The sequence below is a fragment of the Heptranchias perlo genome, chromosome X, assembly GCF_035084215.1.
Source record: "Heptranchias perlo isolate sHepPer1 chromosome X, sHepPer1.hap1, whole genome shotgun sequence".
NCBI lineage: Eukaryota > Metazoa > Chordata > Chondrichthyes > Hexanchiformes > Hexanchidae > Heptranchias > Heptranchias perlo.
Window position 1 is genome coordinate 23,802,678 of NC_090370.1, and position 24,781 is coordinate 23,827,458.

At 41.6% G+C, this 24,781-nt stretch overlaps 1 long non-coding RNA gene across 2 annotated transcripts in view; it reads left to right on the forward strand.

Annotated features, from left to right (window-relative positions):
* The first annotated feature begins 10,854 nt into the window (after positions 1-10,854).
* The window catches only part of LOC137307080 (uncharacterized), a 42,962-nt gene continuing 29,035 nt past the window's right edge, over positions 10,855-24,781 (forward strand). For both annotated transcript variants that reach the window (XR_010959021.1, XR_010959022.1), the window contains exons 1-2: positions 10,855-11,445; positions 13,117-13,333. This is a non-coding gene — a long non-coding RNA (uncharacterized lncRNA). The remainder of the gene's footprint in view (positions 11,446-13,116; positions 13,334-24,781) is intronic.

Genomic DNA, 24,781 nt, shown 5'->3' on the forward strand with positions numbered 1-24,781 from the left:
TGTTGTAAACTTCTATGATTCTTCTATGATTAGTGATGGACCCTCCTACCTCTTGGTAATTTCAGTGGTTACTTTTTATATAAAGATTAATGATGAATCCTCCTCGCTGTTTGCAATTCAGTAGTTACTTTTTATATAAAAATTATTGATGGACCCTCCAATCTGTTGGTAATTTGAATGGTTACTTTTTATATAAAGATTAGAGATGGACCCATTTGCCTATTTGTAATTTCAGTAGTTACTTTTCATACAAAGATTAGTGATGGAACTTCCTTCCTGTTGGTAATTTGTGTCGTTACTTTTTATATGAAGATTAGTGTGGACTCTTCTACCGGTTCGAAATTTGTGTCGTGACTTTTTATATAAAGATTAGTGATGGACTCTCCTACCTGGTGGTAATTTGAGTTGTTACTTTTATATCAAGATTAGTGATGGACCCTCCTGCCTGTTGGTAATTTGAGTTGTTACTTTTATATAAAGATTAGTGATGGACTCTCCTACCTTTTTGAAGTCAGTAGTTACTTTTTACATAAATATTAGTGATTTGCCCTTTTACCTTTTGGTAATTTCAGTCATTACTTTTTCGATAAATATTAGTGATGGACCGTCCTACTTGTTGGTAATTTCAGTCGCTGCTCTTTATATTAAGATTAGGGATGGATTCCACTACCTGTTGGTAATTTCAGTGGTTACTTTTTTATAAAAATTAGTGATGGACCCTCCTACCTGTTGGTAATTTCAGTATTAACTTTTTATATTAAAAACAGTAATAGACCCTCCTTGCTGTTTGTAATTCAGTCGTTATTTTTTATTTAAATTTAGTGATGGGACCCTCCTACCTGTTCGTAATTCCGTATTTACTTTTTATTTCAAGTTTAGTGATGGACACTCCTCCCTGTTTGTAATTTCAGTAGTCACTTTTTATATAAAGATTGTTGATGGACACGCCTCCCTGTTTGTAATTTCAGTAGTCACTTTTTATATAAAGATTGTTGATGGACCCTCCTCCCTGTTGGTAATTATAATATGATGTGGAGATGCAGGTGATGGACTGGGGTGGACAAATGTAAGGAGTCTTCCAACACCAGGATATAGTCCAACAGCTTTATTTGAAATCACAAACTTTCGGAGGCTTCCTCCTTCGTCAGGTGAGTTGTTGGCTGATTTGCCAGGTGCCCGGCGGAGAGCAATAATCGGCCATTGCGAATGTGTTAAGCCTTCACTGAGCTGAACTGTGTGTTCGATCAGTCTTTGATCAGTTCAATAAACGTGTACCGGGCACAAAACGGTTCAGTGAGTAAAAAGAGCCAGTATCAAAGTTATAAATAAATGCATATCCAGTGAGAAAGGCCAGTTTCCCACCCCTGTTTACTGAATATCAAATTCTAACATGGGGAGGAGGCACCGCTGGACTAAGATCGTGTAAATCTCTGGAGTTCGTGTGACTGCTTTCTGTCCCGGAACCGCTTTAAAATGTGTCTGTGGGAAGATTGGTGGGGTCTCTGAAGGGATAAGCCCTGAAATTCTCGGTGTAAAATAGCCGGCCTTCAGTCAGTGTCTGAGCGATAAATTAGTGAATTGTTCCATCCACGAGCAACAGAGAGCTCCCTACGCCGGGGAACATATCTGACCGCGGGAAATCGGCTTTACAAAAGAGGAAGAGGCAGAAAAAGTTAATTAAAAACAAATTGACACCACATTAACATTACATTGATCCCGCAACGATTGTCCGTCTCTCAATGCCCGTGTTGATTTTACACATTATATCCTTGTTATTTCATTACAGCCAATCGAGTAAAAGTTCCTTGCTTTATTTTAGCAGTTCATCACTTGGGAATTTGATCTGATCCTTGTTATGTGAGATTGAGAGCTCCGCCTCCTGTGAAAGCTGCTGCCCGACATCAGGATGGATTTCAACGCAAACATTCCTCATTTGTTTCAGAACAGGGAGCGGCCTTTCTGGTGGAATCTAATCGAACCGGGTTGACAATTCGCTGCCACGAAAACTGTGAAAAAAGTCGGTTATAAATTTTACGTTTTCTCTTCTTGTTCCAGGGAAGTTCAGTAAAACAGATACTTGGTTAGAAATAAATTGTTACATTTGCATCAGGAACATTGTTTGCTAAAAGTCCCATCGATTTCCTCATATTTGCGCTTTCAACCCTGAGGCCAAGAGCCAGTGTTTCGTCAGTGAGCTGCAGAGAGGCTGTTTCTGTAAGTGAGGACATTAACCATTTAACCACCGAATTAAACTATCGCTGAGCATCAATCACCTCAATCACTGGGGGAATGAGGACTGACTTTCCACAGTTACATTTATCATAATAAATATTCAGCAGATACACCAATTACATTGTTAAATCCGGAAAGGACCATTTCTGTGCTGTGATCGGTATAAAGTTTGGATTTCCCTCATTTTGAGCGGGTTCATAGACTGCAATAAATAGCCCCTCCCCGGGATGGAAGTGTCCGATTAGAGGAAGTGTTTGAGGACAGATTGTGGTGATAATTCCGAGGGACGGATTGTTGTGATCAATCCCAGGGACAGATTGTGGTGATAATTCCGAGGGACGGATTGTTGTACAAAGCATTTGACAAGGTACCGCATGGTAGGTTGTTACATAAGGTTAAATCTCATGGGATCCAAGGTGAGGTAGCCAATTGGATACAAAATTGGCTTGACGACAGAAGACAGAGGGTGGTTGTCGAGGGTTGTTTTTCAAACTGGATGCCTGTGTCCAGCGGTGTGCCTCAGGGATCGGTGCTGGGTCCGCTGTTATTTGTTATTTATATTAATGATTTGGATGAGAATTTAGGAGGCATGGTTAGTAAGTTTGCAGATGACACCAAGATTGGTGGCATTGTGGACAGTGAAGAAGGTTATCTAGGATTGCAACGGGATCTTGATAAATTGGGCCAGTGGGCCGATGAATGGCAGATGGAGTTTAATTTAGATAAATGTGAGGTAATGCATTTTGGTAGATCGAATCGGGCCAGGACCTACTCCGTTAATGGTAGGGCGTTGGGGAGAGTTATAGAACAAAGAGATCTGGGAGTACAGATTCATAGCTCCTTGAAAGTGGAGTCACAGGTGGATAGGGTGGTGAAGAAGGCATTCAGCATGCTTGGTTTCATTGGTCAGAACATTGAATGCAGGAGTTGGGATGTCTTGTTGAAGTTGTACAGGGCATTGGTGAGGCCACACTTGGAGTACTGTGTACAGTTCTGGTCACCCTATTATAGAAAGGATATTATTAAACTAGAAAGAGTGCAGAAAAGATTTACTAGGATGCTACCGGGACTTGATGGTTTGACTTACAGGGAGAGGTTAGACAGACTGGGACTTTATTCCCTGGAGAGTAGGAGGTTAAGGGGTGATCTTATAGAAGTCTATAAAATAATGAGGGGCATAGATAAGGTCGATAGTCAAAATCTTTTCCCAAAGGTAGGGGAGTCTATAACGAGGGGGCACAGATTTAAGGTGAGAGGGGAGAGATACAAAAGGATCCAGAGGGGCAATTTTTTCACTCAAAGGGTGGTGAGTGTCTGGAACGAGCTGCCAGAGGCAGTAGTAGAGGCTGGTACAATTTTGTCTTTTAAAAAGCATTTGGACAGTTACATGGGGAAGATGGGTATCGAGGGATATGGGCCAAGTGCAGGCAATTGGGACTAGCTTAGTGGTATAAACTGGGCGACATGGACATGTTGGGCCGAAGGGCCTGTTTCCATGTTGTAACTTCTATGATTCTATGAATCCCAGGGACAGATTGTGGTGATAATTCCGAGGGACGGATTGTTGTGATCAATCCCAGGGACAGATTGCGGTGATAATTCCGAGGGACGGATTGCTGTGATCAATCCCAGGGACAGATTGTGGTGATAATTCCGAGGGACGGATTGTTGTGATCAATCCCGACTAAAATATAATACCTCACACTCATTAGATACAGAGAAGGAATTTCCTGTCAAGGACGAGTCCAGAACAAGGGGCAAAATATTAAGATTGGCCTTCGGCCGTTCAGGAGTGAAATGTGGACGGACTTTGTTGCACAAAGTTTACTGTAAATGTGGAATTCCCTCCTCCAATAGGTTGTGAGTTCTGGTTCAACTGAAATTTTGAAGACTGATAGCTGCAGCATTTTTTACGTAAGCGTATCACGCGAAATGGATCAAGGGCAGGTAAATAGAATTCAGGTACAGAGCAGCAATGATCTAATTAAATGGGAGGACAGATTCGAGGGGCTTAATGGCCTACTCCTGTTCCGATGTTCCTCTATTTAAACATGTGCTGGACTATGAATTCCGGAATTTGGTGAATGCGAAGGTTAACCAGAGTTTCTGTACAATGACTTCAGCACTGGAGGGTTTGTACGTTCCCCTTAAATGGATGCATCGTAGTATCATAGTAGGTACAGCACAGGAGTCCATTCGGTCCATGATACCTGTGCTGGCTCTTTGAAAGAGCTATCAACTTAGTCCCTTTCCCGTGTTCTTTCCCCATATCCCTGTAAATCTTTCCTTCAAAATTTTAATCCAATTCCCCTTTGAAAGTTACTCTTGAATCTCTCTTTTTGCCCGTCTAATTCCCTCCTTTTTTAAAGATCTCCTCTGTTCTTTCTGTATTCACCCTAGTTCTCTACGTTACATTCGTCATAAGCCTCAATTTTCTGTTTCATTTTAATCTCTATCTCTTTACTCATCCAGGGAGCTCCAGCTTTGGGTGCCCTTCCTTTCCCCCTCGTCGGGATGTGTCTACACTGTACTCGAACCAAGTGGGCTCTGACTGGCTGTTTTTATGTAAGGCTGAGCTCCATCGGTTCTGTACTTCGCAGAATTCCAGGGGAGCAAAGATCAGATAATCGGTGCAAGAGAATCGAAGGTAAACTTTGTTAAATGTAGTTTAGTAAACACACCCATTGTTGCACCCTGTGTCCAGTCAGAATTAAACAGTGAAACCCTGAAACCAACCTGCGATTTTATTTCGGGGACGGTTAAAAGTTCAGCACAAGAGATTCTGCATCTGCAGATTTTAAATACTAAGGTCCTGAAATTAATGCTTTTTGTATCTGCCGAGATGCTAACCTGATGTGTCCAGGATTCTGGATCGCAATTCACCCCCCAAACAAACCCACGCTATCATAAGAATCTTATTGTTCAGTCGATAACCAGTGACACAGGTCAGAACATCGCAATCTCTGGCGCCGTTTCGGAGTCTCCGCCTCTGCCGGGCGAGTCCCAGCAGTTCTCCCGCACCTACCTGGCAGGACAAGGCAACGCTTGAACAGAAGGTTGTTTTTTTAATCTGTGAGTTTGACAGTGCAGTCGTTCGAACTGTTCTGCTTGAACCGCAGCAATGCACAAACACAGCCTGCCGGCTCCGGGCATTTTATTGGTGATGTTTTAAGTACCCCTTGTTCCCTGCTCTTGATTGTGCCGAGATTGCCTGCATTAATCCGGTCCTAGGGGGGAATATTATGGCCTGGTTGTTCCTTCCTGGCATTACTTTCCTTTCATTCCTGGCGTCACTTGTTCAATGCATTATTTCCCAACAATATCAGGAAAGATTTAACAGGCTGTGTCTCTTTTCTCTATTCAGTTGAAGACGGAGAGGTGAACTGATAGAGGTCTTTTAGATTCGGAAGGGGTTCCATAGGCTAGAACTGGAGAGGATATTTCCCCTTGAGAGCAGTCCAAAAATAAAGGCCATGAAGATAAGAAAGTTTCCAATGAAACCAAGATGGATTTCAGGGGAGACTTGTTGCTCAGAGAGTGACGAGAAAGTGCAATTCGCTACCACGTGGAATGGTTGAGGCGAAAAGTGCAGATGCATTTAAGGGGAAGGCAGAAAAATACATGAGGGGGCTAGAAATAGAAAGATAAGTTAATAGGGTGCGATGAAATGGTGTGGGAGAACGCTCGTGTGGAGCACAAATCCAGGCAAAGACCTGTTGGGCCAAATGGGCTGTTCCTGAGCTGTAAAATTCCATGTCATTCAATGAATATTTTGATTACACCAGCTCTTTCATCATCACACAGTTTCAGAATTATCAGCACTATATTTAGCAGGGATACTGTCAGTAATATCAGCCCTATATTGAGCAGGGATACTGTCAGAATTATCAGCCATATATTGAACAGGGATACAGTCAGTAAAGCAGAGCTCTATTGAGCACAGACACTGTCAGTAATATCAGCGCTATATTGAACCGAGATAAAGTCAGTAACAGCGCCATAATAGCACAGATACTGTCAGTAATATCAGCTCTATAATCAACACAGACATTGTCATTTAACAACCCTATGAGCATCACAAATACTGTCACTATTAAGCTCGATAAAATCAGCACAGATACTTTCAGTAATATCAGCTCGACAATCAATAGAAGTACTGTCAGTAATATCAGTTCATTGATAAATACAGGTACGTTCAGTAATATCAGCTCGATAATAAATACAAATACTGTCAGTAATATCAGCTCTATAATCAGTACAGGTGCGTTCAGTAATATCACCTGTATGATCAGCAGAGATACTGTCAGTAATACCAGCTCTATAATCAGTGCAGATACTGTTCATAATATCAGCTCTACAATTAATGCAGATACTCTCAGTAACATCAGCTCTTTGATCAAGACAGGTACTCTCAGAAGCATAAGCTCTATAATCAAAACTTATACTGTCAGAAGTATCAGCTCGACAATCAGTAAAGGTACTGTCAGTCCATTTAACAGTGTATTTAATGAGGTACAAACTCACAATTTACCCATATTGTCCATTTAACAGTGGATTTAATGAGATATAAACGCGCCATTTACCCACAATGTCGATTTGATAGTGTATTTAATGATGTATCAACGGAACATTTCCAAACAATGTTCATTTAACAGTGTATTTAATGATATATAAACCACCATTTACGCACACTGTCCATTTAACAGTGGAATTAAAATTTATATAAACCCACCATTTACCCACACTGTCCATTGAACAGTGTATTTAATGATATATAAACCCACCATTTACCCACACTGTCCATTGAACAGTGTATTTAATGATATATAAACCCACCATTTACCCACACTGTCCATTGAACAGTGTATTTAATGATATATAAACCCACCATTTACCCACACTGTCCATTGAACAGTGTATTTAATGATATATAAACCCACCATTTACCCACACTGTCCATTAAACAGTTTATTTAATGATATATAATCCCACCATTTACCCACACTGTCCATTGAACAGTGTATTTAATGATATATAAACACACCATTTACCCACACTGTCCATTTAACAGTGTATTTAATGATATATAAACCACCATTTACCCACACTGTCCATTTAACAGTGGAATTAAAATTTATATCAACCCACCATTTTGTCACACTGTCCATTTAACAGTTTATTTAATGATATATAAACCCACCATTTACCAACACTGTCCATTTAACAGTGTATTTAATGATATATAAACCCACCATTTACCAACACTGTCCATTTAACAGTGTATTTAATTATATATAAACCCACCATTTACCAACACTGTCCATTTAACAGTGTATTTAATGATATATAAACCCAACATTTACTCACACTGTCCATTTAACAGTGGATTTAATGATATATAAACCCACTATTTACCTACACTGTCCATTGAACATGTATTTAATGATATGTAATCCACCATTTACCAGTACTGCCTATTGAAAAGTGTATTTAATGATATATTAACTGACCATTTACCAATACTGTCAATTTAACAGTGTATTTTATGCTATATGAATTGACCATTTACCCAAACTGTCCATTTAACAGAGTATTTAATTATCACCATAATCCGTCCCTGGGATTGATCACAACAATCCGTCCCTCGGAATTATCACCACAATCTGTTCCTGGGATTGATCACAACAATCCGTCCCTCGGGATTATCACCACAATCTGTTGCTGGGATTGATCACAACAATCCGTCCCTCGGAATTATCACCACAATCTGTTGCTGGGATTGATCACAACAATTCGTCCCTCGGGATTATCACCACAATCTCCCCCTGGGATTGTTCACAACAATCCGTCCCTCGGGATTATCACCACAATCTGTCCCTGGGATTGATCACAACAATCCGTCCCTCGGAATCTGTCGTCAAAAACTTTCTCTCTTCGGACACTTCCATCCCGGGGAGGGGCTATTTATTTCTGTCTGTGAACCCCCTGAAAATAAGTGAAATCCAATCCTTATACCAATCACAGCACAGGAATGGCCCTTTCCGGATTTAACGATGTAACTGGTTTATCTGCTGAATATTTACTATGATAAATGTAACTGTGGAAAGTCAGTACTCATTCCCCCAGTGATTGAGGTGATTGATGCTCAGCGATCGTTTAATTCGGCCGTTAAATGGTTAATGTTCTCACTTGGAGAAACAGCCTCTCCTCAGTTCACTGACGAAATACTGGATTTTGGCTCCAGGGTTGAAAGCGCAAACATCAGAAAATCGATGGGACTTTGAGCAAACAACGACGCTGATGCAAATGCAACAATTTATTTCGAACCATTTAACAGTGTATTTAATGATATATAAAGCCACCATTTACTCACACTGTCCATTGAACAGTGTATTTAATGATATATAAGCCCACTATTTACCAGTACTGTCCATTGAAAAGTGTATTTAATGATATATTAACTGACCATTTCCCAATACTGTCCATTTAACAGTGTATTTTATGATATATTAATTGACCATTTACCCAAACTGTCCATTTAATAGTTTATTTAATGATATATAAACCCACCATTTACCCACACTGTCCATTTAACAGTGTATTTAATGATATATAAACCCACCATTTACCCACACTGTCCATTTAACAGTGTACTTAATGATATATGAACCCACCATTTACCCACACTGTCCATTTAAGAGTGGATTTAATGATATACAAACCCACTATTTACCTACACTGTCCATTGAACAGTGTATTTAATGATATGTAATCCAACATTTACCAGTACTGTCTATTGAAAAGTGTATTTAATGATATATTAACTGACCATTTACCAATACTGTCTATTTAACAGTGTATTTAACGATATATAAACCCACCATTTACCCACACTGTCTATTTAACAGTGTATTTAATGATATATAAACCCACCATTTACCCACACGGTCCATTTAACAGTTTATTTAATGATATATGAACCCACCATTTACTCACACTGTCCATTTTCCAGTTTATTTAATGATATATAAACCCACCATTTACCCACGCTGTCCATTTAACAGTGGATTTAATGATATATGAACCACCATTTACCCACACTGTCCATTTAACAGTGGAATTAAAATTTATATAAACCCACCATTTACTCACACTGTCCATTGAACAGTGTATTTAATGATATATAAACCCACCATTTACCCACACTGTCCATTGAACAGTTTATTTAATGATATATAAACCCACCATTTACCCACACTGTCCATTTAAGAGTGGATTTAATGATATACAAACCCACTATTTACCTACACTGTCCATTGAACAGTGTATTTAATGATATGTAATCCAACATTTACCAGTACTGTCTATTGAAAAGTGTATTTAATGATATATTAACTGACCATTTACCAATACTGTCCATTTAACAGTGTATTTTATGCTATATTAATTGACCATTTACCCAAACTGTCCATTTAACAGAGTATTTAATTATCACCATAATCCGTCCCTGGGATTGATCACAACAATCCGTCCCTCGGAATTATCATTACAATCTGTACCTGGGATGGATCACAACAATCCGTCCCTCGGAATTATCATTACAATCTGTCCCTGGGATGGATCACAACAATCTCTCCCACGGGATTATCACCACAATCTGTTCCTCGGATTGATCACAACAATCCGTCCCTCGGAATTATCATCACAATCTGTCCCTGGGATTGATCACAAAAATTCGTCCCTCGGAATCTGTCGTCAAAAACTTTCTCTCTTCGGACACTTCCATCCCGGGGAGGGGCTATTTATTTCTGTCTGTGAACCCCCTGAAAATAAAGGAAATCCAATCCTTGTACCAATCACAGCACAGGAATGGCCCTTTCCGGATTTAACGATGTAACTGGTTTATCTGCTGAATATTTACTGTGATAAATGTAACTGTGGAAAGTCAGTACTCATTCCCCCAGTGATTGAGGTGATTGATGCTCAGCGACAGTTTGATTCGGCCGTTAAATGGTTAATGTCCTCACTTGGAGAAACAGCCTCTCCTCAGTTCACTGACGAAATACTGGATTTTGGCCCCAGGGTTGAAAGCGCAAACATCAGAAAATCGATGGGACTTTTAGCAAACAACGACGCTGATGCAAATGTAACAATTTATTTCGAACCAAGTATCTGTTTTACTGAACTTCCCTGGAACCAGAAGAGAAAAAGTAAAATTTACAACCAACTTCGTTCACAATTGACGTGGCAGCGAATTGTCAACCCGGTTCGATTAGATTCCATCAGAAAGGCCTTCCCTGTTCTGAAACAAATGAGGAATGTTTGTGTTGAAATCCATCCTGATGTCTGGCAGCAGCTTTCACAGAGGGCGGAGCTTTGAATCTCACAACAAGGATCAGATCAAATTCACAATTTGCAACTTGCTAAAATAAAGCAAGGAACGTTTACTCGATTGGTTGTAATGAAATAACAAGGATATAATTTGCAAAATCTAAACGGACATTGATAGGCGGAAAATCCTTGCGGGATCAAGGTCAGGTTAATGTTGTTTCAATTTGTTTTTTTAATTAACTTTTTCTGCCCCTTCCTCTTTTCTAAAGCCGACTTCCCGCGGTCAGATATGTTCCCCGGCGGAGCAAGCTCTCCATTCCTCGCGGATGGAACAATTCACTAATTGTTCGCTCAGACACTGACTGAAGGCCGGCGACTTTACACCGGGAATTTCAGGGCTCATCCCAACATGGATCCCATCAATCTCCCCAGAGACACATTTTAAAGCGGTTACAGGACGGAAAGCAGGAACATGAACTCTGGAGATTTACACCATCCTCGTCCAGATGTGCCTCCTCCCCATGTTAGAATTTGATATTCAGTGAACACGGGTGGGAAACTGGCCTTTCTCACTCTATAAGCATTTATTTTTAACTTTGACACTCGCTCGTTTTACTCACTGAAATGTTTCGTTCCCGGTGCACTTTTATTGAACTGATCAAAGACAGATCGAACACACAGTTCAGCTCAGTAAAGGGTTAACACATTCGCAATGGCCAAGAATCGCTCTCTGCTGGGTCCTTGGAAAATCAACCGATGGTAACCCGAGGGAGGACTAAACGCCATCCAATCACAGGATAGGAGCAAAATCGGAGACAAAACTTGTTCCTGATGAATTATAATTAATTGGTTTAATCGGAATTTGGTGGAGGAATAGAGCAGGTACTTCAGTTTTTTCTAAAATGTGTTATTGAGGATGTTATTTGTTAAATTGGTTCAACTGAAGAAAGAAAGGCCGCTCCGTGCAAACAGAAACAAACTTCAGGAATGTTTTAAAGGGAAACCGGTTCAGGGCTGAAACCATCTTTCACACAGATAGGTGGTTCCTGATCGCTAATCTTAGGAATTTGAGTAATTACTTTTAATATCAACAGGTAGGAGGATCCATCACTAATCTTTATGGAAAAATATTCACTCAAATTACCAACAGGTAGGAGGGTCCATCACTAATCTTCACATAAAAAATAACTACTGAAATTACCAACAGGTAGGAGGGTCCATCACTAATCTTTGCACAAAAAATAACTACTGAAATTACCAACAGGTAGGAGGGTCCATCACTAATCTTTGCACAAAAAATAACTGCTAAAATTTCCAACAGGTCGGAGGGTCCATCACTAATCTTTATACAGAAAGTAACTACTGAAATTACCAACAGGTGGGAGGACCCGTTCCCTCGGCTTTATATAAAAAAATAACTGAGCACTCAAATTAATCTTGTGTTTGATAACTCTAATGTAATTAGTGTACATGTAAATGTAAGTTTTTGTTGCTCTTCTTTTATTACACTCGTGTTAGAGTGAATGAAACAACAGATAACTGCATCTTACAAGGTCTCAAACTTGGTTGTACATTAATGCCAGAGAATAACTTCAACTATAGTTTGATGAAATTACTGTCCGAGATTAATCTCTTTGACATTTCCACAGTGTGGACAGGAAATTACGGTGACTAATAGTTTGATTGGTTGCTCTTGCCTTTGTGCGCACACACAGCGAGGCACACACACAATTGGGAATAATGATTGTAAAACAGCAGTCAAATTTACAAATTATATATTTGTGGTGTTTTCCGAGATTGGAAGACCCCTCAAGATGCTCCAAAAATAAATGTGCAACACCTGTTTAAAGTTACACGATTCATAACATTATACATTAGTGCTAATATTATTGAATGGTATAAAATTCCTTACCTCCTCCAGTGCTCATTAGTTAGGTGCTGATACCATGAGAGATATGGTAAATATATTCAAATAGAAGCATCAAACAAAACACATCTCCATGAACACACGGACAATGTCACTACCCATAGAGAGCAGAGAAATCACACCCAGCTCCATCTTGTGTATGTAGATAGATATCAGGTTCATAAAATGCCAGAATTTAATATCAAAACTCAACAAATCAAAAATATTAAAACAAATCTGTGAATAAAATAATACTATAGCGCCAGACTGGGTAAAACCGAGTGAAGGATTATTTAATTCATCACCTCGCTCAAAATTGCCCTCCAGAATATTCACTCCCTCAGAATAATTCCAGTGTTGGCCTGCACTGTGAGTAAATCTTACCAATTGATGCTCCCAGTGAAGAATCTCGGCCGTCTGGAACTGGGTTGTGGAGATCAGCGGGACTCATTGGGTTTCACTGGGCAGCTGTCTGTGCCGCACCCGATGTGGAGAGTTGTTGGGAACAGTCGGGAAATGCTCAATTCCAGAGCGAACAGTTGTTCCACTGATGGGGGAGGAGGGACTTGATATCGCGACAAGGCGACGTTTTATCCTTCTTATTTTAATATTTCTGTCTAACCCTCCTATTAATCTATTCATTACAGAGCATCAGGATCTTGGAACGCCTGTCACCACCATGGCTGAAGGTCCAAACAGGGGAGAAGATCCAACATCATCAACAAGAATGAGAATAGACACCGGTTGGTTCAGAACAGCCTTAAAATATCAATTGTGTCCTGATAAACGGTTCAGATCACGAACAAGAACCTGCCGCTCAATCAGGAAGAGAAAACCGAGCAGATACTGTGCAGATAGAGGAAAGTGAGTGAACATCTAATGGGGCAGTGTGCAGTCTCAGGTGGAGGGACATCAGTACTGGAACTGTTCGCTCGATAACTGGTGTTGGGGACTGTAAGGTGGATAGAGACAGGGACTCAGGATGGTCTTCCTGAGTAATAGTTTGACACCAGGGAGTAAGGGGACACTCCGAGTGGGGCAGGTATGAGAGGCAGGTTGGGCACAGGGATAGGGGAGCGATAGTGGTGCGATATTCTATAGTCAGGCGAATAAACATACTCTTCTGCAGCCATGAACAGGTCCCAATTGGTAAGTTGCCTTCCTGATGTCAGAGGGACTAACTTCCTGGAACAGGTGGGACCATCTCTGGGAAGGAAAGGAGAGCAGTAAATAGTCATGGCCGCAACCAATAACAAGGAAAGAGCTAGGTTTACAGAGGGAATATTAATATTTGAGCTCTAGACTGAAAAACAAGGCCTCAAGGTGGTGATCTCTGGATTGTTTTGCGCTGGGCTGCTTAAGGAGGACAATATGAGGCAGGTCAATGTGCGGCTGCAGGGCTGGAGCAGGAGGGAAGAGTTCATGTTTTTGGGACACCAGGGTGAGTTCAGGAAGAAGGGAAGGGATGGTTACGATCTGAACCGACAAACAACAACTGTTTGACAGACTGAGCACATGGAGCAGTGGGAGGGTTTCACCTGATAGGACTGGAGCGTGTGAAATATCCGGATCTGAGACTAGAGAGTGGAAATAATAAAACTGTTGGAGCAGGAACAGAAGATTTATGAAATAGTGAAAAGTTATTAGCAGGAAAACGGAAGGAGGTTTTGAAGTAGTGACAGGAGAAGTAACTTGATATGAAAAGCGAAGAAAAACGAGAACGGGTCAACATTCCACTGAATTGGAGTTCAGGTTGTGTGTTATGTCTCAGAATCTACAAATCATTCCAAATACATTTGGAAAGTCAGAATCTTGGGAGATATGATCCAGTATCTGTAAGACTGGGCTGTGGTGGATGAGGTTTTGGGGAGAAACAAAATATTTTATTTTATTTTGTTTCTAAAAGTGATGGCAGGTGTGAAAATGTTGTTGTAACAGAGGAGGATGTGGGACCATATTTCGAGTCAACTGTGGAGACGGATCTGTATCTGAATTTAATAGCCGAGGTCGATAAGTCACTGAACTCAGAGATAAGGCACCCGACGCTGTTAAAGGAAGTTTGAGAGGAGATAGGATGGAATTTGATCACAATTCAAACATCTATCCATCTCAGCCTTGTATATATTCAATGACTCATCATCCACAGCCCTCTGGTGTGGAGAGGTCCAAAGATTCAAAACACTCTGCGTGAAGAAATTCCTCCTCATCTCAGTCTTGAATGGCCGACCCTTTATCCTGAGACAATGCCCCCTAGTTCCAGAAACAATCTCTCAGCATCTACCCTGTCAACCCCCCTCATAATCTTATATGTTTCAATTAGATCAGCTCTCGTTGCTCTAAACTCCAGGGAGTACAGGCCCAATCTACTCAATCTCTCCTCATGGGACAACCCTCTCATCCCACGAATTAATCTATTGAAACTTCGTTGCAACGCCTCCAAGGCAAGGAAACCCTTCCTTAAATAAGGAGGCCAAAACTGGACGCAATACTCCAGGTGAGGTCTCACTAAAGCTTTAATAATTCTTCCTCTCTCTTGTACTCCAACCCCCTTGCAATAAAGGCCAACATGCCATTTGCTTTCCTAATTAGCTGCTGTAGCTGCATACTACATTTTTGTGTTTCTTGCACAAGGATAAGTCTCTGTGAACCCCAATATTTAATAGTCCCCCACCATTTTAAAATATTCTGCTTTTCTATTCTTCCTACCAAAGTGAATAACCTTACATTTCCACACATTATGCCCCAACTGTCACCGTCTTGTCCACTCACTTAATCTGTCTCTATCCTTTCGCAGACTCTTTGTGTCCTCCTCACAATTCACTTTCCAACCTAGCTTTGTATCGTCAGTGAACTTGGACACATTACACTGTCCCTTCATCTAATTCATCAATATAGATTGTAAATCGCTGAGGCCCAAGGACTGATCCCTGCGGCACCCCACCAGTTGCACCCTGCCAACCCGACAATGACCCGTTTATTCATTCTTTCTGTTTCTTTCCTTTAACCAATCCAGGATCATTCTGTGTCTGCTTAAAATGGGTGTGCTGTCAGTCCCGGATCGTTCTGTGTCTGTTTAAAATGGGTGTGCTGTCAGTCCCGGATCATTCTGTGTCTGTTTAAAAGGGGTGTGCTGTCAGTCCCGGATCATTCTGTGTCTGTTTAAAAGGGGTGTGCTGTCAGTCCCGGATCATTCTGTGTCTGTTTAAAATGGGTGTGCTGTCAGTCCCGGATCATTCTGTGTCTGTTTAAAATGGGTGTGCTGTCAGTCCCGGATCATTCTGTGTCTGTTTAAAAGGGGTGTGCTGTCAGTCCCGGATCATTCTGTGTCTGTTTAAAATGGGTGTGCTGTCAGTCCCGGATCATTCTGTCTCTGTTTAAAAGGGGTGTGCTGTCAGTCCCGGATCATTCTGTGTCTGTTTAAAATGGGTGTGCTGTCAGTCTCAGATCATTCTGTGTCTGTTTAGTCGACACATTCCTACGAGGGGGAAAGGAAGGGCACCCAAAGCTGGAGCTCCCTGGATGAGTAAAGAAATAGAGATTAAAATGAAACAGAAAATTGAGGCTTATGACGAATGTATGGTTCATAGCTACTTTTTCATCCGCGAATTCTCCGCTCCTCCACTTAAGTTCTTTCTGTAAATCTTCCTTAAATCAGCTTTTTATTTTCCCCATTTTACCAGCCTGACCCAGTAACTGAAACATATTTGGTCATTTTCCAAGTGAATTGCTTACTTTGCAGACCAAGGAGCAGAATGCGTTTTGGTAAGGGACACAGATTGCTCAGGGGCAACTGAGGTATCTGTTTTGTTGAAGTTCGAATTCAAACAATATTCTGTCCAAAACAAACTGTGAGATAGGACTTTGTGTCACATGAGGTGAAACACTCCGAACATTCACCCCTGGGACCGACAGATCTCAGGTCGAATTGTTATGTTTTGCTCAGACCCGAACATGTTTCGTGCAGTAATGAAAGTCATCCTCAATAGTCCATGAACTGATTAAATTGTTCTAAGGTGCCATTCAAGTGCCGTCAAAAACCTATTAAAACCTGTTTCTTCAATGTTATTTTCTCCACCTATCTCCTTACCATGCATTGTCCCTCCCTCACATTCTGTTGAATTCTTTGTAAAGCAATCTCCGATATTTATTTACAAACAAAGCCTGACACTGAATACAGATCGAAACTGAATATTGCCCCCACTCTGAAGACTGTCCCCACTCTGGGAACACAGAGCCCACCGGAGGTGGGGTGGGCGGCGCTGTAATCAATGTAGCGGTGAGAGCCGGTGTTCTTCATAAGTCACTGAATTGGCAGCGTTGCTCTGAGGTGCAGATCATGTGGACCCAAAAGAAAACCTATTTCTTCAAAATGCTTTTCCTCCATTTTCTCTTTAACCCGCACTCTCTCCCACATTCTGCGTGCAGTCGAATTCTTTGTAAAGTCATCTGAGCATCTATTTATAAACAGCCTGACACTGAATACCGACCACCACTGCATAAGGAACATATTCTGAACACAGACTCCATTATGAAGTTGTCTTTGTCAGTGTACAGGAAACTTCATTGTCCATCTGGACGATGCTGTTCCTCTCCACTCACTTCTCCTTCACCCTCCATGGCTTCACACACTATTGTAACATTAAATATTTCATTTACATTTCACCCTCAACTTCGTCATCGAATCTTCCTCTCCTGCACTTTATTTTTTTCTCTTAGTATGCTGTAAATCTGCTTGTTATTTTCAACATTTTAGTTGCTTTTCTCTGTGAATATGACACTTTAGTCAGATTTGAACTTAATTCCTTAATTTGGATTCATAACAACAAAGCCACCTCATCGACAGAATATATTTTCATACGGGACAGAGATTGCTCGGGGGGAAGGAGGAATTCTGTTTTGTTGAAGGCGTAATTCTCACAAAATTGTATCCGGAACAAACTATGAGACACCGCCCTGTGTCACATGAGGGGAACACGATCAACATCCAATCCTGGGACCGAAATACCTGAGATAAAAGTACTGTGCGGAGTTAAGGCCTTAAAATATTTAGTGCCAGTAATGTAAAGATGTCCTTATTATGTCCTGAATTATAAAATTTCTCTATGGTGTCTACAAGTGCCTTCAAAAGCTGTTTTAAAACCAGTTTCTTCAAAGAGCTTTGTCTCCATCTATCTCTTTAAGCCGGACTTTCTCTCACATTATGCAAGCAGATGAATCCTTTATAAATTAGTCTAAGGTATCTATTTATAAACAAAGCCTGACACTGAACACAGATCCCACACGGAACACAGACTCCTCTCAGAACACAAACTACACTCTGAACACAGGCCACATTCTGAACACAAATCCCACTCTGAACACAGATCCCACACGGAACACAAATCCCACTCTGAACACATACCCCACTCTGAACAAAGACACCACTCGGAACTCAGACAATACTCTGAACACAGGTCCCACTCTGAACACAGACACCACTCTGAACAAAGACACTACTCGGAACTCAGACCATACTCTGAACACAGGCCACATTCTGAACACAAATCCCACTCTGCACACATACACCCCACTCTGAACAAAGACACCAATCTGAACAAAGACACTACTCAGAACTCAGACCATACTCTGAACACAGGCCCCACTCTGAACACTGACCCCTCTCTGAACATAAACTCTACTTTGCACACAGGCATCACACTGAACGCAAATCCTATTCTGAACACAGACCTCACTGTGAACAAAGACCCAATCTGAAGATTTCTGTGTTAGCGTTGATGGAGCTTTATTTTATATTTGGGCGATGTTGTTCCTCTCTCCTCACTTCTCCTTCATCTCCGTGGCTCCACCCACCTTTGGAATATTATATATGCCATTTACATTCCCCCTTCCTCTTCATCCCCGAATTCTCCTCTCCAATACTTCAGTTCTTTCTGCAAATCTTTTTTTAAATCTGCTTTTTATTTTTCCATTTCACCTGCCTGACTCAGTAATTGAAGCATTTTGGTCATTCTCCAACTGAACTCCTTACTTTGCACACCAAGGAACAAAGCCACCTCATCGACAGAATATATTTTCATACGGGACAGAGATTGCTCAGAGGGAAGTAGGTATCTGTTTTGTTGAATTTCGAATTCAACGAATATTCTGTCCGAAACAAACTGTGAGGCAGGACCTTGTGTCACATGAGGAGAAACACTCTGAACATTCACCCCTGAGATTAAAGATCTCAGGTAAAATTGCTATTTGGAGTTCAGAGCCCAACATATTTCGTGCCAGTAATGAAAGTCGTCGTTATTAGTACCGGTAATGGTAAAGTTGCTCTCAGCTGCCAATCAAGTGCCTTCAAAAAACTGTTTCAAACCCTTTTCTTAGAAGGTATTTCCTCCATTTATCTCTTTAACCCGCACACTCCCTCACCATCTGCACGCAGTTGAATACTTTGTGAAGCAATCAGAGATATCTATTCACAAACAAAGCCTGACACTGAACATAGACCCCACTCTGAATACAGTCCCCTCGATGATCACAGACACCACTCCGAACACTGTCCCCACTCTGAAACCTGTCCCCACTATGAACACGAATCCCACTCTGTGCACGGACCCCACTCTGAACATAGGCCCCACTCTGAACATGGACCCCACTCTGAACATGGACCCCACACTGAGCACGGACCCCACTCTGAACATAGACCCCACTCTGAACATGGACCCCACTCTGAACATAGACCCCACTCTGAACATAGACACCACTCTGAACACAGACCCCACTCTGAACAAAGACCCGACTCTGAAGATTTCTGTGTTAGTGCAGAGGAAGCTTTATTCTACATTTGGACGATGCTGTTCCTCTCTCCTCACTTCTCCTTCACCCCCAGGGCTCCACCCAACTTTGCACCATTGCATATTTCATTTACATTGCCCTCTCCTTTTCATCTCTGAATTCTCCTCTCCTCCAAGTTAGTTCTTTCTGTAAATCTTCTTTAAATCAGCTTTTTATTTCCCCTTTTTACCATCCTGGCCCAGTAACTGAAATATTTTGGTCATTTTCCAAATGAATTGCTTACTTTGCCTCCCAAGGTACAAGGCCACCTCATCAACAGAATACGTTTTCGTAAGGGTCACAGATTGCTCAGGGGAAACGGAGGTAACTGTTTTTTTGAAGTTCGAATTCAAACAATACTCTGTCCAAAACAAACTGTTAGATAGGACTTTGTGTCACATCAGGTGAAACACTCCGAACATTCACCCCTGGGACCTACAGATCTCAGGTAGAATTGTTATGTTTTGCTCAGACCCGAACATTTTTCGTGCGGTAATGAAAGTCATCCTCAATTGTCCCTGAACTGATAAAGTTGTTCTAAGTTGCCATTCAAGTGCCATCAAAAAACCATTTAAAACCTGTTTCTTCAATGTTATTTTCTCCACCTATCTCCTAACCACGCACTGTCCCTCCCTCACCTTCTGCGCGCTGTTGAATTCTTTGTAAAGCAATCTCCGATATCTATTTACAAACAAAGCCTGACACTGAAAACAGATCGAAACTGAACATTGCCCCCACTCTGAAAACTGTCCCCACTCTGGGAACACAGACCCCACAGGAAGCGGGGTGGGAGGTGGTGTATCAATGTAGCTGTGAGAGCCGGTGTTCTGAATAAGTCCCTGAATTGGCAGAGTTGCTCTGAGGTGCCGCTCATGTGGACACAAAAGAAAACCGATTTATTCAAAAGGCTTTTCCTCCATCTTCTCTTCAACCCGCACTCTCTCCCACAATCTGCGTGCATTCGAATTCTTTGTAAAGTCATCTGAGATATCCATTTATAAACAAAGCCTGACACTGAATACCGACCACCACTGCATCAGGGCCATACTCTGAATTGAGACCCCTCTCTAAACACAGACCCTAATCTCAAGATGTCTTTGTTAGTGTACAGGAAACTTTATTGTACATCTGGACTTCGCTGTGCCTCTCTCCTCACTTCTCCTTCTCCCCGCACCACCCCTTCGGCTACACCCATCGTTGTTTCATTACTTATGTCATTTACATTTCCCCCGCCTTTTCGTCATTGAATCTTCTTCTCTTCCACTTTGTTTCTTTCTCAAAGTATGCGGTAAATCTGCTTTTTATTTCCCCCACTTTAGTTGCTTTTCTCTGTAAATATAACTCGTTGGTCAGTTTTCAATTCAATTCCTTTGGATGCCGAGCAACAAAGCCACCTCATCGGCAGAATATATTTTCACGCGGACAGAGATTGCTCAGGGGGAAGGAGGAATTCTGTTCAGTTGAAGGCGTAATTCTCACAAGGTTGTATCCAGAAGAAAATGTAAGACACCGCCCTGTGTCACATGAGGGGAACACTATGAACATTTGCCCCTGGGAACTAAATACCTGAGATAACCTATTGTGTGGAGTTCAGGCCTTGAAGTATTCAGCGCCAGTAATGAAAAGATTTCCTGAATATATCCTGAATTTGTAAAGAGGCTGTGAAGTGTCTGCAAGTGCCTTCAAAAGCTGCTTTAAATCCAATTTGTTCAGAGAGCTTTCCCTCCATCTATCTCTTTAAGCTGCACTCTCTCATACAGTATACACGCAGTTGAATCCTTTATATATTAGTCTGAGTTTTCTTTTGTTAAACAAAGCCTGACACTGGACACAGATCCCACACGGAACACAGACTCCTCTCAGAACACAGACTCCACTCTGAACATAGACCAAAGCCGAAACACAGACCACACTCTGAACAAAGACACCACTGTGAACACAGGCCCAACTCTGAACACAGACCCCATTCTGAACACAGGCCCAACTCTGAACACAGACCCCACTCTGAACATATACCCCACTCCATATGCAGGCTTCACACTGAACGCAAACACCATTCTGAAAACAGATCCCACTCTTAAGATTCCTGTGTTAGTGTAGACAGAGTTTTATTGTACATCTGGACGATGCTGTTCTTCCCTCCTCAATTCTCCATCACCCCCGTTGCTCTACCACCTTCGGAACATTACATATCTCATTTACATTTCCCCCTTCCTTTTCAACACCGAATTCTCTTCTCCTCCGCTTTAGTTCTTTCTGTAAATCTTCTTTAAATCTGCTATTTATTTTCCCAATTTTATTGCCTGACTCAGTAACTGAAACATTTTGGTAATTTTCCAACTGAATTGCTTACTTTTCATACCAAGGAACAAAGCCACCTCATCAACAGAATATGTGTTCGTAAGGGACACAGATTGCTCATGGGGAACGGACGTATCTGTTTTGTTGTAGTTCGAATTCAAACAATATTCTGTCCAAAACAAACTGTGAGACAGGACTTTGTGTCACACGAGGAGAAACGCTCCTGACATTCACCTCAGGGACAAAAGATTTCAGATAAAATTCCTGTCTGGAGCTCAGACCCGAACATATTTCGTGCCAGTAATGAAAGTTATCCTTAATAGACCCAGAACTCGTAAAGTTGATCTAAATTGCCATTCAAGGGCCTTCAAAAACCTGTTTCAAACCTTTTTTTCAAAGTTCGTTTTTCCGCCTGTCTCCTTAGCCCGCACTGTCTCTCCCTCACATTCTGCGCGCAATTGAATTCTTTGTAACGCAACCTCCGATATCTATTTACAAACAAAGCCTGACACCGAATACAGACCGAAACTGAACATTGTGCCCACTCTGAAAACTGTCCCCACTCTGGGAACACAGAGCCCACAGGAAGCGGGGTGGGAGGTGTTGTTGTCAGTGTAGCGGTGAGAGCCGGTGTTCTCAATCAGTCGCTGAATTGGCAGCTTTGCCCTGAGGTGCCGATCGTGTGGACGCAAAAGAAAACCAATTTCTTCAAAAGGCTTTTTCTCCATGTTCTCTTTAACCCGCACTCTCTCACACAATCTGCGTGCATTCGAATTCTTTGTAAAGTCATCTGAGGTGTCTGTTTGCAAACAAAGCCTGACACTGAATACCGACCACCACTGCATCAGGGCCATACTCTGAATAGCGGCCCCTCTCTGAACACAGACTCCATTCTGAAGATGTCTTTGTTAGTGTACAGGAAACTTTATTTTACATCTGGACGATGCTGTTCCTCTCCACTCACTTCTCCTTCACCCTCCATGGCTTCACACACTATTGTAACATTACATATTTCATTTACATTTCCCCCTCATCTTCGTCAGCGACTTTGCTTCTTTCTCTAAGTATACTGTAATCCTGCTTGTTATTTTCGCCATTTTGGTTGCTTTTCTCTGTACACATAAGACTTTGGTCAGTTTTTAACTTAATTCCTTACTTTGGATTCCGAGCAACAAAGACACCTCATCGACAGAATATATTTTCATAAATTGCTGAGGGGGAAGGAGGAATTCTGTTTTGTTGAAGGCGGAATTCTCACAAAATTGTATCCAGAACAAACTATGAGACAGCGCCCTGTGTCACATCAGGCGAACACTATGAATATTCACCCCTGGGACCTAAATACCTGAGATAAAAGTACTGTGCGGAGTTGAGGCCTTAGAATATTTACTGCCAGCAACGTAAAGATGCCCTGAATAAGTCCTGAATTGGTAAAGAGGCTGTAAGTCCTGAATTGGTAAAAAGACGACCCTCTGAACACAGACCCCACTCTGAAGATTTCTGTGTTAGTGAAGACAGAGCTTTATTGTACATCTGTTCGGTGTTGTTCCTCTCTCCTCACTTCTCCTTCACCCCCGTGGCTGCACCCACCTTTGGAACATTACATATGTCATTTACATTGCCCCTTCCTCTTCATCCCCGAATCCTCCTCCCCACCACTTTAGTTCTTTTTAATAATCTTCTTTAAGTCTGCTTTTTATTTTCACCAATTTATCTGCCTGAGTGAGTAACAGGAACATTTTGGTCATTCTCCAACTGAATTCTTTACTTTTCATAGCAAGCAACAAAGCCACCTCATCGAAAGAATATATTTTCATCCGGGACAGAGATTGCTCAGAGGGAAGTAGCTAACTGTTTTGTTGAATTTCGAATTCAACCAATATTCTGTCCGAAACAAACTGTGAGGCAGGACCTCCAATCACGTGAGGAGAAACACTCTGAACATTCACCCCTGACACTTAAAGATCTCAGGTAAAATTGCTATTTGGAGTTCAGAGCTTAACATATTTCGTGCCAGTAATGAAAGATGTCCTCATTAGTACCGGAAATGGTAAAGTTGCTCTAAGATGCCAATCAAGTTCCTTCAAAAATCTCTTTAACCCGCACTCTCTCTCTCTCTCTCATATGTTGCACGCAGTTGAATTCTTTGTAAAGCAATATGAGATATATATTTACAAACAAAGCCTGACACAGAACACAGACCGACACTGAACACAGACCCCACTCTGAACACATTCCCCACTGTGCACACATCCCTCAATCTGAACACAGACTCCACTCTAAACACAGACCCCACTCTGAACTCATTTCCCACTATGAACACATTCCCACGATGAACACAGATACCACTCTGAACACTGTCCCCGCTCTGAACACTGTCCCACTCTGAACACAAGCCCCACTCTGAACACTGTCCCCACTCTAGAAACAGAACCGATAGGATGCGGGGTGGGAGGAATTGTAATCATGCTCACTGTTGGAACCGTTGTCCTTTATAAGTCCCTGAATTGGCAAAGTTGCTCTGAGGTGCCGATCATGTGCCCTCAAAGGAATCATTAAAACCTATTTCTTCAAAGGGCATTTCCTCAATTTTCGCTTTAATCCGCACTCTCTCACACATTCTGCGTGCAGTCTTTGTAAAGTATCCTGAGGTATCGATTTATAATCAAAACCTGACACTGAATACCAACTACCACTGCATAAGGACCATACTCTGAACACAGACCCCTCACTGAACACAGATCCCAATCTGAATACAGGCTCCAGTCTGTACACGGACCCTACTCTGAGCACGGACACCATTCTGAAGATGTCTTTGTCAGTGTACAGGAAACATTATTGTACATCTGGACGATGCTGTTCCTCTCCCCTCACTTCTCCTTCTCCCTCCATGGCTGCACTTACCTTTGTTACATTACATATGTCATTTACATTTCCCCCTCCTCTTCGCCATCGAATCTTCCTCTCCTCCACTTTACTTCTTTCTCTAAGTATGCTGTAAATCTGCTTTTTTATTTTCCCCATTTTAGCTGTTTTTCTCTGTAAATGTAGCACTTTGGTCAGTTTTCAACTGAATTCCTTACTTCGGATTCCTAGCAACAAAGCCACCTCATCGACAAAATATATCTTCATACTGAACAGAGATTGCTGAGGGGGAAGCAAGAATTCTGTTTTGTTGAAGGCGCAATT